This window comes from Oryctolagus cuniculus, chromosome 19, assembly GCF_051225735.1.
Source record: "Oryctolagus cuniculus isolate XC-2025 breed Fujian yellow rabbit chromosome 19, ASM5122573v1, whole genome shotgun sequence".
Classification (NCBI taxonomy): domain Eukaryota; kingdom Metazoa; phylum Chordata; class Mammalia; order Lagomorpha; family Leporidae; genus Oryctolagus; species Oryctolagus cuniculus.
In genome coordinates this window covers 23,730,917-23,747,146 of record NC_142885.1, presented here as the reverse complement: position 1 = coordinate 23,747,146, position 16,230 = coordinate 23,730,917, and the positions used below count along the sequence as shown (strand labels likewise).

Here is a 16,230-nt window from a genome sequence, read left to right as displayed (position 1 = left end):
TTTCTCCTCTGATGGACTTTATACTTGAACTATGTCTCTGTGACTAAGTTGAGTGTGAATACCAGAGGCACCTGCTAGGTGTGGCCAGTGAACTCTGGTGAGAGCTCAAGGTATGGTGAGAATCCAGGATGACACCCAAGATGGGCATGTCAGCAGGGGAGATGGTGATCATGCCTGTTGGTGTAATCTCAGTCTCACCTCCTCTACTATTCCAAGGTGATCAATGACTGGGGTGATCCCACAATGGGTACAACACCCATCCATGCTGGCACATGAATTGCATAAGGGATCTGTGTGGTACTCAGTGTAAGCAAGGAACCTTTGGCAGTGACCCAGCCCACGCCATCAGGGACCTCTAAGCCTCTGATGCCAGACACAGTGTTTGCCCAGAGACCCAGATACACCCTGTGCCCTATCATGCAGTCACAGTATTCCCGCAGTCACAGCTACGGGGTGCTGACCTGCACGTCTGTCCTGTCCAAAGAGAGAGCAAAGAGGTTCTCAGAGCCAGCTGCTCATGGGTGCTCTGCCTTGGGATTTTGAGTCTTGGAACCTGTGATATGTGGACAGGAAGGGGACACCTCACAGTCCTACGTGGTTGCCTGGTCTCTAGTTTAACCCTTCAAGTGAAAGTCAGTGGGTAATGTGGATTTTTCCCTCACAAAATCCCCTGCACAAAAGCAAGCACCACCTCTACTGGTGTCAAGAGGGCACCTTCTGCCCACCAGTGCCAGGCACCTTTGTCAGGAGCTTGAAGAAATAAATGCCTTTTCTTTCACTGGATTAGGTGGATAAGATGCCCTCTGTTAGGGCTCCATTCCAGACTCAGTGTGGTCTGCAAAGCTCTTCCCCATACAAAATCACCAATGGCCTAGGCTGCGCAGTCTCTTCACACTGCGATTTCCGAAGCTGGCACCTCCTCCAGTCCCTGGCTGCAGGAGTCATGGGAGGTGTCCCCACTCATTGCTACAGGTCTGCACCTTCCCCACTACCTCTGTATCCCTCTTCCTTCTGTAGAGTTTTCACTGCAACTAGTCCCTGGGGATGCACTGCCTCTGCTTTTCTTCTGCTATTTTCCTGTAGTCAAAAGCAGCCATCTTTTCCCCATTCAGACATCTTGGAGTCTGCAATTTTTTTTCATTATGGAATTGGGCTTGTGTGCCATCACATGTTTTATAAAGACATATATGTGCTTTATTTAAATATAAAGAAATGAAAAAATGATAGTAGTAGGGATAATCAAATAAAACATGACTGGTATTCATCAAACAGCTCCAATTATTTTCATTATTTTTATTACTGAGGAATTTGAACATTGGATTCATGAACAGTTTTTCATGTTTAATGACTATTTGTATTTTTTATAATATTCCAGTCCCATGTCTTCTCCTTCTTCATTTTTGACAGGCAGAGTTAGACAGAGAGAGATAGAGACAGAGAAAGGTCTTCCTTCCATTGGTTCAGCCCCCCAAATGGCTGCAACAGCCAGCGCACTGCACCGATCCGAAGCCAGGAGCCAGCGCACTGCACCAATCTGAAGCCAGGAGCCAGGTGCTTCCTCCTGGTCTCCCATGCGGGTGCAGGGCCCAAGCACTTGGGCCATCCTCCATTGCCTTCCTGGGCTACAGCAGAAAGCTGGACTGGAAGAGGAGCAACCGGGACAGAACCGGTGCCCCAACCGGGACTAGAAACTGGAGTGCCGGCGCTGTAGGCAGAGGATTACCCTAGTGAGCCACGGCACCGGCCCTGCCTTTTTATTCTACCAAACTGTTTTTTTCTCATCAGTTATTAAGAAAATAACTTTCATTATTTTGCCATGGTTTTAACTGCCAATCCCTGTTATCCTAGAAGTATTTGAGGGGCTGGCACTGTGGCTCACTTGGTTAATCCTCCACCTGCAGCACCAGCATCCCATATGAGCACCAGCTTCTAGTCCCAGCTGCTCCTTTTCCAGTCCAGCACTCTGCTGTGGCCTGGGAGGGCAGTGGAGGATGGCCCAAGTGCTTGGGCCCCTGCACCTGCATGGGAGACCAGGAGGAAGCACCTGGCTCCTGGCTTCGGATCAGCGCAGCGCCAGCCATGGTGGCCATTTGGGGAGTGAACCAATGGAAGGAAGACCTATCTCTTTGTCTCTCTCTCTCTCTCTCTCTCTCTCTCTGTCTATAGCTCTACCTGTAAAATAAATTTTTTTTTAAAAAAGTAGTATTTGAAAGCAAGTATGACATACTATATCATTTATTTTGTAGATGTTTCAGTATTTACTGCTAAAGGATGAAAAAAGTACAATAACCTCACTTGAAATTCAATCCCCTGCTTTCCAGGTTCCCCACCTGGTGGAAGAGGCAGAAGGTCAGGTCCCCGTGGAAGGAGACCATCTTGCACTTCCCCTCCAGAGCCCTGTCCTCGGGCTCATTGGCTGCACGCAGAGACTTGAGCAGCCCCTGCATTGGCAGGCCCTGTCCACAACGGCACTGCTCACCACCACAGGCACCAGGGCTGCCCACAATGTCCCAGGGCCATGCGGCCCTGTACCACACCCACTGTCACTGCCACTGTGTCCCCCTCCTAGTCCTTGTCCTCATCCTCCCTGTCCTCTGCTGGCCCTGAGGACCCCACCCCGCTGGCCTCCCCGCAAGCTGCCCTGGCATTTGTGACCTGCCATGGGGGCTACCGCAGCCCAGGCCTGGGAACTGCATGAGCACAAGCGGTGGCAGTGCCAGTGAGAGCCGCAAGAGCTTGGCTGCTAGGGGACAGATACAGTGAGCCCTTTGAACCACAGAGACTGAGGCAGGCCCCCAGGTCTGGCTGTGTTCCAGTAAGCCCCCAGCCCCCACTCCCTAGCTACAGCTCCCAGCAGCAGCCAGCGCTCTGTCCAGGGGCCCTCAGTCTCTGTGTCCTGTACCTCTCTTTGGCCACAGGCGTCATCCCCCCATTCCTCTCACCTCTGAACCCATGCACCTGCCAGGAACTTGCTTTCCTAGGGCAAGCTCTGCTTCTCCACCAGCTGGGGGCTTTTCAAGCCCCCAGACCCTCTCATGGTGGCAGGGAGACAGAGATAGAGCTGAACTCCTGGGAGGGCTCAGTCAGTGCCTGTGAAGTTAATGGATGAATGGTGCCCACAGTGACACTGGCTCTCAGATGCCAAAGCTGGGCTGTCCAACGGTCTGTAGGCCCCTCCCCTGTCCTAGCAGCCCCTGGTCTCAGGTCCCCACAGGAGGAAACCCGGCTTCAAATCCCAAGCCCGTCCTACCCACTTGCCAAGTGTCCCTGGTCAATCAGATCCACCTGTGTCCTCACTGCCAATGAACAGGGCTACTCAGTCCTCCATCAGTGCATAAATGAACTGCGGGCCTGTAGGGGCAAGATGAGGTTCCAGGTTGGGGGGGGGGAGCATGGATGCAGAGCAGGTCACTGTCCCCTCACTCCTGACCTTCTGCTCCTTGGCAGATGCACCTTGTTGGTGCCCAACTCAGTGCCCTTGACCCGACACCTGGACGCCCTCCCCTGGGTTGTGTATGGCTTCTGTCCACCTTTCCTGATGACCACCTCAGGGTGTTGGGGTCCTGGGGGTGCCATACAGGAGGAGCAACAGGGGCTTGGGGGACCCCAGAGAAAAGTTGGGGTGACGGCCCTTAGAAATCAGGAAGGCCTCCCAGGGAATGGAACTGTGGGTAAGGTCTCGGAGAATGCATAGGAGTTCACCCAGTAGGAAAAAATAGGCCAGCACCAGCCTCTGCCCACCCAGGTCTGCAGCTGCTCCAGCTTTTGACAACACAGCTGGCCCCACGCTGCCCACTGCAGCCTGGTGAAGGTGCAGAGGAGACAGAGGCCTGTGCCCAGCCCCTTCCTGGCTCTCACCCTCCAGCCACAGGCTCACCTGGAGAGGAGAGCCCAGGCGTACCCAGGACAGACAGGAGCCGCCATCGCCTCCCAGGGATTCTGGGGGCCACCTCCCCCATGTTCACCTCTAGATGGGGGCCTCTGTCTCCCCTGACACAGTCCCCCAGGGGCGAAACACTCCTACGTCCTTAGCACAACTGCCTTTCCAGGGAAGGCACTGCTGTGCCTCCAGCTCACCAGGGCCGACGCAGCTGGCAGCTCGGTGCCTGGCACACTCCCCACTCCCACCTCGAGGCTGGCACAGTGGGCAGACACCTGAGCCCCCTACAGTTTCCCCCAGAGGCCCACAAGGCCCAGGATGTGCTGCCTCTGAGTTGGCTGCAGCCATGGGGAAAACAAACAGCACTCTGGCTTAAAAGGGGGAAAGAGCGGAGGTGGGCTTCCTGAGAAGGAGCTGCCCCTCGGGACTGGGTGGTTTCTCTGGAGCCGAGCTGGCCCCGTCCTTGTCCCTATGCTGTCTGGCCCCTGTGGGCAGCTGAGCTGCAGCCCCTGACATGTGGGAGTGGCAGTGGCTGAAGCAGGTGGGCTTTGCATGCTCTAGTTCATCTCCTTTAACCACAGCCCTGGGAGAGAGGCACTGTCCTGGCCATCTGTCCCAGCAGATGGAGAAACTGAGGCATGCAACAGGAAGAACATGGGCCCCAGGCGGCAGAGCTAGAGCAGGACTGAGCCAGGGTAGTTGTGGCTTTTGGGTCTGCCATGCCCGGCCTGCCCGGCCTCCAGGCCCTGCTCCCCCCCCTCCCCCCAAAAACGAGGGCCACCACCTGAACTCCTCCAGGCCTCCTCACCTTTGATCTGCTGGCTGTTCCGCTGTGGGGGTCCCAAGTCCAAGTATCCATGCTTCCCCCTGCCGGACCATGGCATCCCGGGGCTCTTCGTCTGAGGCTTGGGAGGGGTCCCGTCTCCACTGGGTGCACTGTCCAGGCCTTGCTGTCTGGGATCCGGGCTCTCCCTCTGACACCACCTCTGGCCTGGCTCTAGGGGGCGCTGGCTCCGGCCTCCTCAGCTGTGCTTCTGGGGACCGCGGCTGCTGCCGCTGCGGAGGCCTCCTGCTCTCTACCTACTCATCGGACCTTTGCGTCCACACCGTCCGCGTGCCCACTGGGGCCCGGCTCCCACTCTCGAGGTCCAGCCTCCCGGCCCCGGGAGCTCTCGGCGCCCCTCCCCCTAGTCTTGTGGGCTCTCCTCTAGGTCCCGGCTTCAGCGTCCCATTCCTGGTGGCTGGGCCAAGGGGGCCAGGGCCGTCCCTGCGCTGCTCTGGGGTGAAGCCGCCATGCCTGCTGTGGGGGCTCTCTCCGGCGAGTGCTCCGAATCTGGTCCCTATTCTCCATCTTCTCCCAGGTCCTGGGGCTCCCCGCGCCCTAGTCTCTGGTGGCTTCTTCGTTCCTGGGCAGTCTCGGGCCCCCATTCTCTGACGCTTTCTCCTCCCTCCTTGGGGGCGTCAGCTCCCTATTCTCCAGTGCTTTCTCTGCTCTCTAGAGGGACCCTGAGCCCCCATTCGCCGCCGCCTCCTTCCCCTCATCGGGGACTCTCTGTCCCCCGCTCTCCAGTGCTGTCGCCCCGTTCACGGGAAGCCTCAGGCTTGGGGCTCTCTTCCCGCTGCCCAGGGCTGGCAGGTCCATGTTCAGGCCCCGGGGCTTTCTCTCTGTTCCCGGGGCCTCTCCCGGCCTTCCTGGGTCCTGCCTCCCGTGGTGTCCGCCCCTTGTCCCCTAGGAGGTTCCTTGTCAAGTCCTCCCGCAAGGACATCAGCAGCTGCTCTGTGCTCACTTGAACTACGAAGGTCAGCTTCTTCTGGGACCCCACGAGCGGGAAGGGACCCGGGTCTGCGGGCGGCCGGGGCGCTCCTGGGTCGGGTGGCTCAGGGGAGCCCGTGGCAGAGGGACCCCTCCCTCCTCCTCGGCCGCCCCTCACCTGGGAAAGACTCCCTCAGGGGAAGAAAAGGGTCTCGGTCTCGTAGTCGCTGTCCCCTGGCTTGGGAACCCGAGAGGACGGGCCTGAGCTGGGACTGGCCATGGGGGGGGGGGGGGGTTCGGGGGACGCAGCCAGGTCCGCGGGTGCCTGGGGAGGTGGTAGCGGCGGCGGCGGGGGCGGAGGGGGGTCGAGGAGCCGGAGGTGGCCCCCGCTCGGGGTACTGGGGGCTGCTGCTTTCATGAGGAGGTCCAGAAACACAGAAGGGCTGGGGGAGGTCGGCCAGGGAGCGCTGTTCTGCCCGCAGGGAGGAGTCGTCCTAGGTAGGGGGTGGGGACAGCCAACAGCAGGGTGTCCCCTCCAACTGCCAAGGGCCAACCGCCCACAACTTAATGAGGCTCCAGCGGCAGGCAGGAGCAGGAGGCCCCCTTGTGGCTGCACAGGGGCACGGCAGGGGCCCTCGCGGCTGAGGCTTCCCCCCAAGGGTGCTGCTGTCCTCGCGGGAGAGCTGCCCTCCTCCTCCTCACTCCCCCAGCACCTCGGCAAGGTCTCCCGCCAGCGTCTCCCCCGCGCCCCAGCCCCTGGGAACTCAGCTGCTCAGCAGGAAGCTGCCTGATGCAGAGGACTGGGCCGGGAAGGGCCGAGGCACCGGAAGAAGGGGGAGGCCAAGTCTTGGACACTAGCTGGGGGACCACGGGAGGGGCCTGAGGGGCAGGCACGCCTGGGTCCAGAGGGTCCCAATCATTGGGGAAGAGGGACTCCGGGTGGGAGCCGCGCTCCTACAGGCGAATGTAGTACTCGCTGCTCACTGAGGGGCTGCGGGCACTGATGACGGGCAGCACGCTGGGTGTGGACAGCGCCTTGTAGACGGGATCGGAAGGGTTGGCATGGGGGCCCGGGGGCGTGGACGCGGGCTGCCAGGTGGCGCTGCGCCGCCCCGCCCCAGCCCGCCTCAGCCCGCCCCCCGCCGGGCCATCTCCCACAGCACTGGAGGTTCAGGCCGCGGCTGCTCTCAGCGATCCTGAGCACCTCATTGGGATCAGCCCCGGGGAAGCCATCATCCCGAAGCAGGAACTGGACGAGAGGTGCCGGGGCGCCGCAGGCCTCACATGCGGTCCCGCCCCGCCACCTCCCAGGCTACCCTGGTGCCCTTGACTCCCAGCCCTGCGAGGCATGGTGGGAGTGGGGTCCCTTTGGATCCAGGGCTGGAGGCGGGACTACAGGACGAGGGGACTGTCCCTGGTCCCCCTTCTAACCTCAGCTTCCCCAACACCCTGGCCCTGCCTCACCCTGGTCCTCATCAAGGTCAAGACCCTGGCTGGGGGCCCTCATGGCTCCGTTCCTACAGCCAGAAGCCTGCCTCTGCAGCTGGGGCCACCACTGCCTCCTTCCCACCCCTGCCAGTGTGCCCCTCATAGCCCCTGCCTGATCAGAGCCCCACCCTCACCTCCTCCCACTGGTGTGTGCCCAGGCCCCGCCCCCACCTCCCACTAGTGCGTGCATAGGCCCCGCCCCTCACCTGGTGAGGGCACAGGCCCTGCCTTCACGAGGCTCCACCCGAGGCCCCTCCCCACACCTCCCACTGGTGCTGCACAGACCCTGCCGCAAACCTCTTTCCACTGGTTTGAGTACACGCCCCACCACCACGAGGCCCCGCCCAGCCCCTCCTCCCACTGGTGCTGCAAGGCCACGCCCCGAGGCCCCGCCCTACACCTCCTCCCACTGGTGGATGTAGCCATGACAGCCACAGTAGGTGCAGCAGGCTGAGGATCTTGGTGAAGCTCATGATGCGCAGGGCGCACGCCATCTTGTAGACCTCAGAGTCGATGCCCTTCTCCATGATGAGGAAGATGTAGTCCACGGGGATGGAGGACATGAAGACCATCAAGAACCACGTGCGCAGGTACCTGCGCTTGATCTTTTCAGGGTCCAGGATGATCTCTGTGTTGTCCTCCACCACGATGCCCATGCGGAAGTTGAGCACCAGGTCCAGTAGGAAGAAGGTGTCAGAGACCACATTGAAGATGATCCAGGGGGCAGTGGTCTCCTCCTGAAGAAGGTGATGCCCTGGGGATGTTGATCAGGTTGCCCACCATGAGCAGCAGCATGGTGAAGTCCCGTAGAACCTGCGGAGGAAGGCCCGGCCCTGCGTGCCTGGACAACCAAGGATGGGGAGTCCCCCGCCCCCGCAGTGCTGACCACGTCTGGACCTCACCAAGGCGGGACCTCTGCTTCCCTGCCGGTGCTGACCACCCCAGCACAACATCAAGGGTGGGAGCTGAACCCCCCCCACCACAGCGCTAACCACCTCTGGACCTCACCAAGGCCAAGGGCACTCAGTGCACACAGAATATCACAAGGTCTGAAGGAGAGCTGCCCCCAGGAGTGGGGGTGGGGAGGGCCCTGGGCGCTGGCTCAGATGGCGCTGGTGCAGATGGACCCAGCCCGTCTGGAGCCAGGGCCAAGGGTGCCAGTCCAAGGTGTGGAGAGAGGTGAGAGGCTGAGGCCCATGGGACTTGGCAAGGTCTGGCATTGGCTCTGGCAGCCGCAGGGACAGGAACGATGGGCAGTGTTCCGACAGCCCAAGGTCAACCCCAGGACTCCACCTGGGGGCAGAAGAGGCCCCACCTCCCCGGGCAGATGGCAGGCTGGGAGAAAGCACCTGGCAGGGATGAGCACAGGCCTGTTGGTGAAGGGGAAAATACCATCAGTCCCCCAGGGAAGACACCAAGTGTCCTCCCAGAGCCGGGGCGGTCACTCCACTGACAGCATCCTGGAGCACTGGGCACGGGGCCAGGACAGGAGCCTGCGTACCAGGGACGTGCTCACAAGGGACAGCACATGACAGGCTGCCTGGCTGGGAGAAGCTTCCCTCCAGCTGGTGGCTTGGGGTTCAGGGTTCAACCCCAGGGGCCCCAGTGTCTGCCAACAATACAGTGGACAGTGAGCATGGGAGGAGTGTGTGCCTGGCAGCCAGACAGCCCCTCCTGGGTCCTGCCCCCCAGAATCATCTGCCTAAACTCCTCCTGGGGCTCCACCTCCACAGCTTTGGGTTTTCAGTTTCTGCACAGGTTCACGGGCCAGGTTCTGTTCACACGAGTGTCCTGCCCAGGTCAAGGAACCCACGGCTGTGTCACAGCCCCCATGTCTGCCATCCTGCTCTGCTCCAGTGCCTCACCGCACCCTGACCACGTCCTTCCCACTGGGGCCCCGAGTAATCAAGACAGGCCATGAAGGGGCTGGTGCTGTGGCATAGCGGGTAAAGCCACCGCCTGCAGTGCCAACATCCCATATGGACACCGGTTCGAATCCTGGCTGCTCCACTTCTGATCCAGCTCTCTGCTATGGCCTGGGATAGCAGTAGAAGATGGCCCAAGTCCTTGGGTCCCGGCACCCACATGGGAGACCTTGAAGAAGCTTCAGGTTCCTGGCTTTGGATTGAGACAGCTCTGGCCACTGTGGTCAACTGGGGAGTGAACCAGTGGATGGAAGACCTCTCTCTCTCTCTCTGCCTCTCCTTCTCTCTGTGTGTAACTTTCAAATAAATAAATCTTTAAAAAAAAAATCCACGGGGCGGGCGTGTGGCACGGGGCTGGCTGTTGGGGGCATTTCAGGAGTGAACCAAGGGATGAGGTGGTCTCCCTTTCTCTGCCTTTCAAGTAAAGTGAAAATAGGTAAAACTTTTTAAAAAACAAAGCCTGAGAAATTAAAAAGAAAAAAGCTACCCGCTTCCAAACAGCAAGGAGACAGGGCCGCAAGAGGAGGAGGAGCACCATGGGTCTGAGCTCCACCTGCAGCCCAGGCTGCTCCTCTCCCATGCCTCTTGCTGGGGGGCCATACACTGAACACCCGCTGTCGGAGGCCAGCACACCTGGGCCTGCGGGAGCCCTTGCACGAAAGGCTTCACTTGCACAGGGAGACGTCTCCAGAGAACCATCTTGGCCCAGCGCCGGCCAGGCTGCCAGCCCTCTGTGCCGGCCCCCGCTCCCCCGCTGCAGCCTGCTGGCCTGGCCGCCTGGCCCCCTGCAAGCTCCCATGTCCTGCACCAAGGGACCCTCGCCTCCATCGCAACCGCCCCCTCCCGCCCAGCCCGTCTCAGTGTAGTTACAGCCCCACGGCTCTAGGCCAGTGTGCAGTGTCAGTCTTTCCCACATAAAAAGACGCCCACCGGGCACCCAGAGGGCAGAAGGCTCCCAGCGTTCGAGGTCCAAGTCCTGCCGGTCTGGCTTCCCCCACTGGGCCCGAACGCCAGGAAGCCAAGGGACACACTCAGGTTAGGCCCCGCCCCAGCCCCACCCCTCCAAAGCCCGCCCCAGTGGCCCCACCTACTTCCAGGCCCCGCTCCCAGCGGCCCTGCCTTCCATGCCCTGCCCCAAACTGCTGGTCCTGTTGCAAGGAGCCTGGGACGCCCGCATCCTCCCTCTCTGCAGGTCCCAGCCTCTGGGGAACACCTGTCAGCCTCCCCGTTTAGGTCAAATAGTTTTTAAGTAAAGCAGACTAAGTTGGCAACCGAGTCGTTTTCAAACCACGCAGCGGTTTGCGGGCCTAGAACCGAGAGACAGAGGGTGTGAAGCTTCATGGGAACACTGGTGGTGGCGGATCAGGGACTCTCCGGGAGCACTGGTGGGGGGTCTGGGACTCTCCGGGAGCACTGGTGGTGGGGGTCAGGAACTCTCCGGGAGCACTGGTGGGGGGGTCAGGGACTCTCCGGGGGGGTGGAGAGGGTCAGGGGCTCCACACGGGATTTGGGGTTGGGGGAAGAAGGTCGGGGGCTTCATGGTAGCACTGATGGGGAGGCTGAGGAGCTTCATAGGAGCTTGGGGGTGGAGCAGAGTCCGCCCAGGTCAGCGGTCCCGTGGCTGAGCAGGCAACCATGAGAAGGGCTGGGCCTGAACCCACCGCCCTAGCTCAATGCAGGCAGAGGAAGCCCGGATGTTGTCCCGGGCAAGAGCTCCCGCAGGCCCCGCCCCTCCCCAGCACGGCCCAAGTGGTGCCTGGCATCTACCTCGGGGTCGGATCCTGAGGAAATCATCCAAAAGGAAGAGAAAAACATTAAAAAGCAATTTACACCCAGGCATGCATAGCAGCTCTGTCCGCGAGAGCCAGAGGCTGGCCAGGGCCCAACTCAGGCTGGCCCGGGCTGGCCACTGCCCACCAGTGACCTGGGCACTGTGGGGGTGGGGGCAGAGGCTTCTGGTCCCAGAGATAGGGCCATGGGGAAGCACCTGCGATGTTGGGAAGACCCAGCCCTCACTTCCACCCCCAATGTGCAGCCTGAACCAGCCACTTTCCTGCTCAGACCCCTGGGTCACCGTCTGGCCTTGGGAGCTCCCTGACCCCAAAGGTCATCTGGCCCCATGGCAGCTGGCTGATCAGACACCAGCTCGGGTGACGGAGGGGAAACTGAGGTGCATCAGGCCGTGAGGGGTCAGCTCGCAGCTCTGCTGCTCAGCCCCAGGGGTCCTCAGCTCCTGCTGAGTCCCCAGCATGGAGACCAGGTCCTCCCCGCGGGGTGTGAGGTTGGAATGGAGCAGGAGGCAGCCAGGAATCAGGGAGTAAATCCTGGAGGGATTAGAGGGATTAGGCTCTAAGCTGGGGCTGCACAGCAGGTGTCACAGATTAAGAGACAGAGATGCCACCTCCCCTGCCAGGGACGCTCACCTGCCAGAGAAGCCTAGGGCAGCAGCAGCGATGAGACCATCCTGGGGCACCACAGGCAGGGGTGGGGGGGCGCAGGGCTGCGGCTCAGGTGCCCTGGGATGGCTGGATGTGGGGTGAGGGTCAGAGGCTGGGCAGCAGGAAGCTGAGCAGGGACCCCTAGGTCACAGTAGGGCAAGTTTCCCAAGCAGGGAGTTGGGGAAGAAACAGGGGAGGAGGGCCCCCAGCCACCCTGATCCCTCCTCCCACACTCCCTAGGAGAGGCTGGTGACTGACCCCTGCCATGGCCACCCAGCAGCCACCGTGGGGGACTGGAGGATGTGGCCCCCGCCCCCTGTCTTTCAGCAGCATGGCACATATGTGCTGTGGACTGGAAGAGGCCCACGCAGAGCTGCAGGGTGGGCAGAGCTGGGGCCAGGACCTTCCCCTACCCAGAAGGAGGCCCGCCAGAGGCCAGCAGGACCCTCAGAGTCAGCGCAGCTGCCACCATACCATCTAGCCCAAGCTCCCTTCTCCTCGAGTGTCCTCTGCCTGGGGCCCCTCCTTCCACCTGCCCAACTCTGCCCGGGACCTCCTGCCCCTGGAACCAGAACAGCAGCATCCCCAGCTTGGCAAGCAGGGGTCCTCAAGGGTCCTAGGTGGGCTCAGGCCAGTTTATTGAAGAGGAATCGGGGGCAGGAAGCAAACTTCATGCTCGAGGAGGGGACAGCACCCGCCTGGGATGGGCCCCGTGAGGAAGAAAGAACGTGAAGGGGACATGGAGAGGACTCTGGCCAGCACCCCACACAGATGGACACACAGACACAGAGGGACACATGAGACACAGACACATGCATGAGCACACACAGGTACTTGTCCAAGTCCATAGGAGAATGAACTTCAGTGTTTGCTTTGGTCCCACTCAGGTCCAGCAGCCCCTGGCACTCATGCTGTCCACTGCCTGTCCCTGGGTCTGTCCCATTCCCCACAGGCCTGGAGAGGGCCCCTGCCCTGCCGTGCACCTACCACACCACGGCAGAAGTCAATGCTCTGAATTAAGCCGGGTGCCCGCAGTGTGGCTGTGTCTCTCTGGGATCCCAGAGTCTGGGGGCACATGGTGACCACAGCAGGGCCTGAGGCCCCAGCGACTTTGCTGGGAAACTTTTAGGTCCCTTTTTAAAATGTGGCTAATCAGAGCCAGCGCCCCACATGAGCACTGGTTTGAGTCGCAGCTGCTCCACTTCTGATACAGCTCCCTGCTATGGCCTAGGAAAGCAGTGGAGGGTAGCCCAAGTGCTTGGGTCCCTGCATCCACATGGAGACCTGGAAGCAGCTCTTGTCTTCAACCTGATCCAGCCCCAGCTTTGGCCAACTAGGGAGTGAACCAGCAGATGGAAGACCTCTATCTCTGTAACTCTGCCTTTCAAATTAATTAATTGGTTAATCTTAAAAAAATAATAAAATAATGTGGCCACTGGGTCTCATGTTGCCCCCCCCCCCGCCCCCAGGGACGATTCATTTGTCTGGCTGGCCCCTCACTTGGTCACAGCAGTTGAAGAGCCCTCGCCGCCCACAGCATCTCCCACCCACCCTGGGGACAGCTGCCCCCAGCAGCAGAAAGTCCAAGACCTCTTACTGCCCAAGGAAGGGACGACTGACTCAGTGCCCAGCCTCAGCCCTGTACCCACTCCCCGCCCATAGGCGTCCTGCAGGGGGTGGGGCGGTCATGCTGGAGGCAACTGGGCTGGAGGGGAGACGCAGCCCTGTGACCAGATGGCACTGGGCCTGGGCAAAGAGCAGGAAGCCCATGGCTCCTGACCGTCCTGCATCAAACACGGGACCACTGAGCCGACCCACCTGAGCTTTCCGGAGCTAGACAGGGGTTGGCAAGTTCAGGCTGCTGGCGGGGTCTGACTGCACCGCTGGGAACCGGACTTTGTTCCACGGCCCTGGACCCCATAGTCTGCAGTTCTCAAGCACTGAGGGTGGGGAGGGGTCAGGAACCAGAAGTTCTCAGACCCTGCTCTGCAGGCCTGGGTAGGGGGCCTCCGGGAGCAGGAGAATCTGGGCTCTGTGGGCCCAGGCTCGGGCAAGGACTGCCAGGGCAGAGGGCGCGGCGGGCCTGGGCGCTGTCCACGGTGCTTTAGTCTCCCACTCCCTGAGCGCAGGCCAGGAGGGCCCCAGAGGCGCCCCACTCACCCCGCCCGCGCACGCAGCCCGGACACACCCGGTGCATGCCTCCTGCACCACTGGGCCCGCGTTCCCCGGAGCCCCGCGCCCGAGGTCCAGCTCACGTTCATCTCGCTCCGGCGCCCGGGGAGAGAGGAGTCCACTCACAGCGGCCCGGCCATGGACACTGCCCAGTGCCTGGGCGCGCACGACCCGCTCACGCCTTGGTGGCTACATGCCCACCTTCACCCTGCACAGCTCCCGCGGCTCCCGGAGACGCCGAGCCCCGCCCCCTCTCAGGCTCGCGGGCCCCACTTAACCCCATCCCCACCCGCCCGCCCTTCCTCCTCCTCGAAGGCCGGGTTGCCCTCCACTCCTCCTCAGCGCACAGCCCCGGGCTCTGCCGCCGTGTCCTGTGACAGGGGGAGAGGGTGCCCCCCGAGGACGGCCGGCGCGCTAGCTGAAGTCGCCGGGCTGGTGGATGATCCAGGCCCCCGCGGACTTCATGCGCTCTTGCTCGCACTCCACCGCCATCTGGCTGCTGAACATGCGCAGCGAGAACTTGTTGACGCCCGGCTGCAGGAGCGCGCCCAGTTGGCGCTACATGAAGCTGGCCAGGCTGCCGCGTGGTTCCCCGGCCGGCCCGCCTCCTCGCTGCCCGCCTCCGCCGCTGGCCCCGCGCCCGCGGTCGCCCCGCTGCACGAGAACACCACCTTGGGGCCGCGCGCCGGGCCCTAGGGCTCCGCGGGACTGTACTGCGGGTCGCCGCGCCCGCACTAGCCTTGCGGGCTGCCCTTGGCCGCGCTAGCCACGCCGGGGGTGCCCGAGCCGTCCCACCAGCTGTCCCGGCTACAGAGCCAGGCGGGTGAGCCGCCTTCGTGCGCTACCCTGGGGGCCGTGGTCCCGGGCCGGGCGGGCTCCGCTGGGGGTGCGGGGTCAAGCGGGCGGCGCGGGCAGCTGCTGCTTGGGGGGGGGGGCGCTGGAGGCGGTGCAGGGGTCTCGCCCAGACTCTGGACTCTCCCCGGGCTGCCCGCCGCCCCCGCGCGCGTCCTTAGCGAGGCGGCGCAGGCAGGGAGCGGAGCAGCCGCCGTCACCGCTGGCCCGGGCCCGGGCCCGAGCCCGAGGGAGGGGCGCGGAGTCTCCATGGCGGGGCCGAGGTTGGGGGGGGTCGCCCCGCCTCTGCCTGCACCCCCTGCCCGCTCGCTGTGCTCTGGCGGAGGAAACTGAGGCCGCGGGGTCGGACGCCCAAGGTTATACAGCCTTGGGCCCGCGGAGGCAGCTGAGGGGAAATTGAGGACCAGCACTGTGGCATAGCAGATTATTACCCTGGCCCGAAGTGCCGGCATCCCATATGGGCGCCGGTTCTAGTCCCAGCTGCTCCACTTCCAATCCAGCTCTCTGCTATGGCCTAGGAAAGCAGTAGAATATGGCCCAAGTCCTTGGGCCCCTGCACCAGTGTGGGAGACCTGGAGGAGACTCCTGGCTCCTGGCTTCAGATTGGCACAGTTCTGGCCATTGTGGCCAATTGGGGAGTGACCCAGCGGATGGAAGACACCCCCCCCCCCCGCCTACCCTATGTGTAACTCTCTCAAGTAAAAAATAAAAAAATCTTTTAAAAAAAGAGGATGATAGGGAACTTATGTGATCTTTCTTCTAGTAAGAACTTTTTAAAATTTATTTGAAATGCAGTTTGAGAGAGAGAGAGAGAAGGAGAGGGGGAGAGAGAGACAGATATTCAATGTACTCCCCAAATGGCTGCAATACCCAGGACTAGGCCAGGCCCCACTCAGGAGCCAGAAGCATCCTCTGGATGTCCCAAGGGGGTGCAGTGGAACAAGAACTTGTGCCATCTCCCACTGCTTTCCCAGGCCTTCAGCAGGGAGCTGGATCAGAAACAGTACAGTTGGGACTCAAACCAGAGCCCATATAGGGTTGCAGGCACTGCAGACAGCAGCTTAGCTCACTGTGCTACAGTGGCAGACCCCCCTTTCTACTGCTACACCACTGAACATTTTAGCAAAGGACAAATCCCTTTGTCTTATCCTTACAGAGAAGGCTCCATGTAAAATGACATGATCTTCAAACTCATGAAGGTCCTCAACTACAGATAATGCCTGATACTTGTTATTTGGGAAAGCCAACTTAAGTCAGCATTAAGTCTATGATTCTGTAGGTTCTTTACATGAGAAAGCACCAACTCCAAGGATAAAAAGGATTAGGAAAAATATTAAGGACTCTATTGACAGGCTACTGTATCTGCATTATTTTAGTTTGGACGCTGTTTCCAAAAATAATAATTGTCTTTCTTTTGGAATTGGGCTGCAGCCCACCAGTGGCCTCCAGTTACTAAACTTGTACACTTGATATGACTGACTTTTGTGCAGTGAAAATAGGTGCAGGGCAGGAGAACTGCTTCCCTTTCTAAAATCTCTTGCCTACTGAAAAGATAGAGTATCCATGAATGTCTGTGCCTGGATTCTAGAAGATTCTGAGAGTTACAAAGTTTTCAGGGAGAAGAGAAGATATAAATATATGATCTGAGGTGGTTTTTCCCCTGCCCTTGAAGAGCAATGATGCCCTAGGCAGGGAGAATTAAAGGATGCACTCAGAAAGTAA

General features: G+C 60.7%; 2 pseudogenes; both read right to left on the bottom strand.

Moving 5' to 3' along the window:
• Window positions 1-2,232: 2,232 nt before the first annotated feature.
• LOC103345914 (serine/threonine-protein kinase LMTK3-like) lies at window positions 2,233-7,109 on the bottom strand (annotated as a pseudogene).
• A 406-nt stretch (window positions 7,110-7,515) lies between these two features.
• Window positions 7,516-15,703, bottom strand: LOC127489823 (potassium/sodium hyperpolarization-activated cyclic nucleotide-gated channel 2-like; annotated as a pseudogene).
• Between the last annotated feature and the right edge of the window lie 527 nt (window positions 15,704-16,230).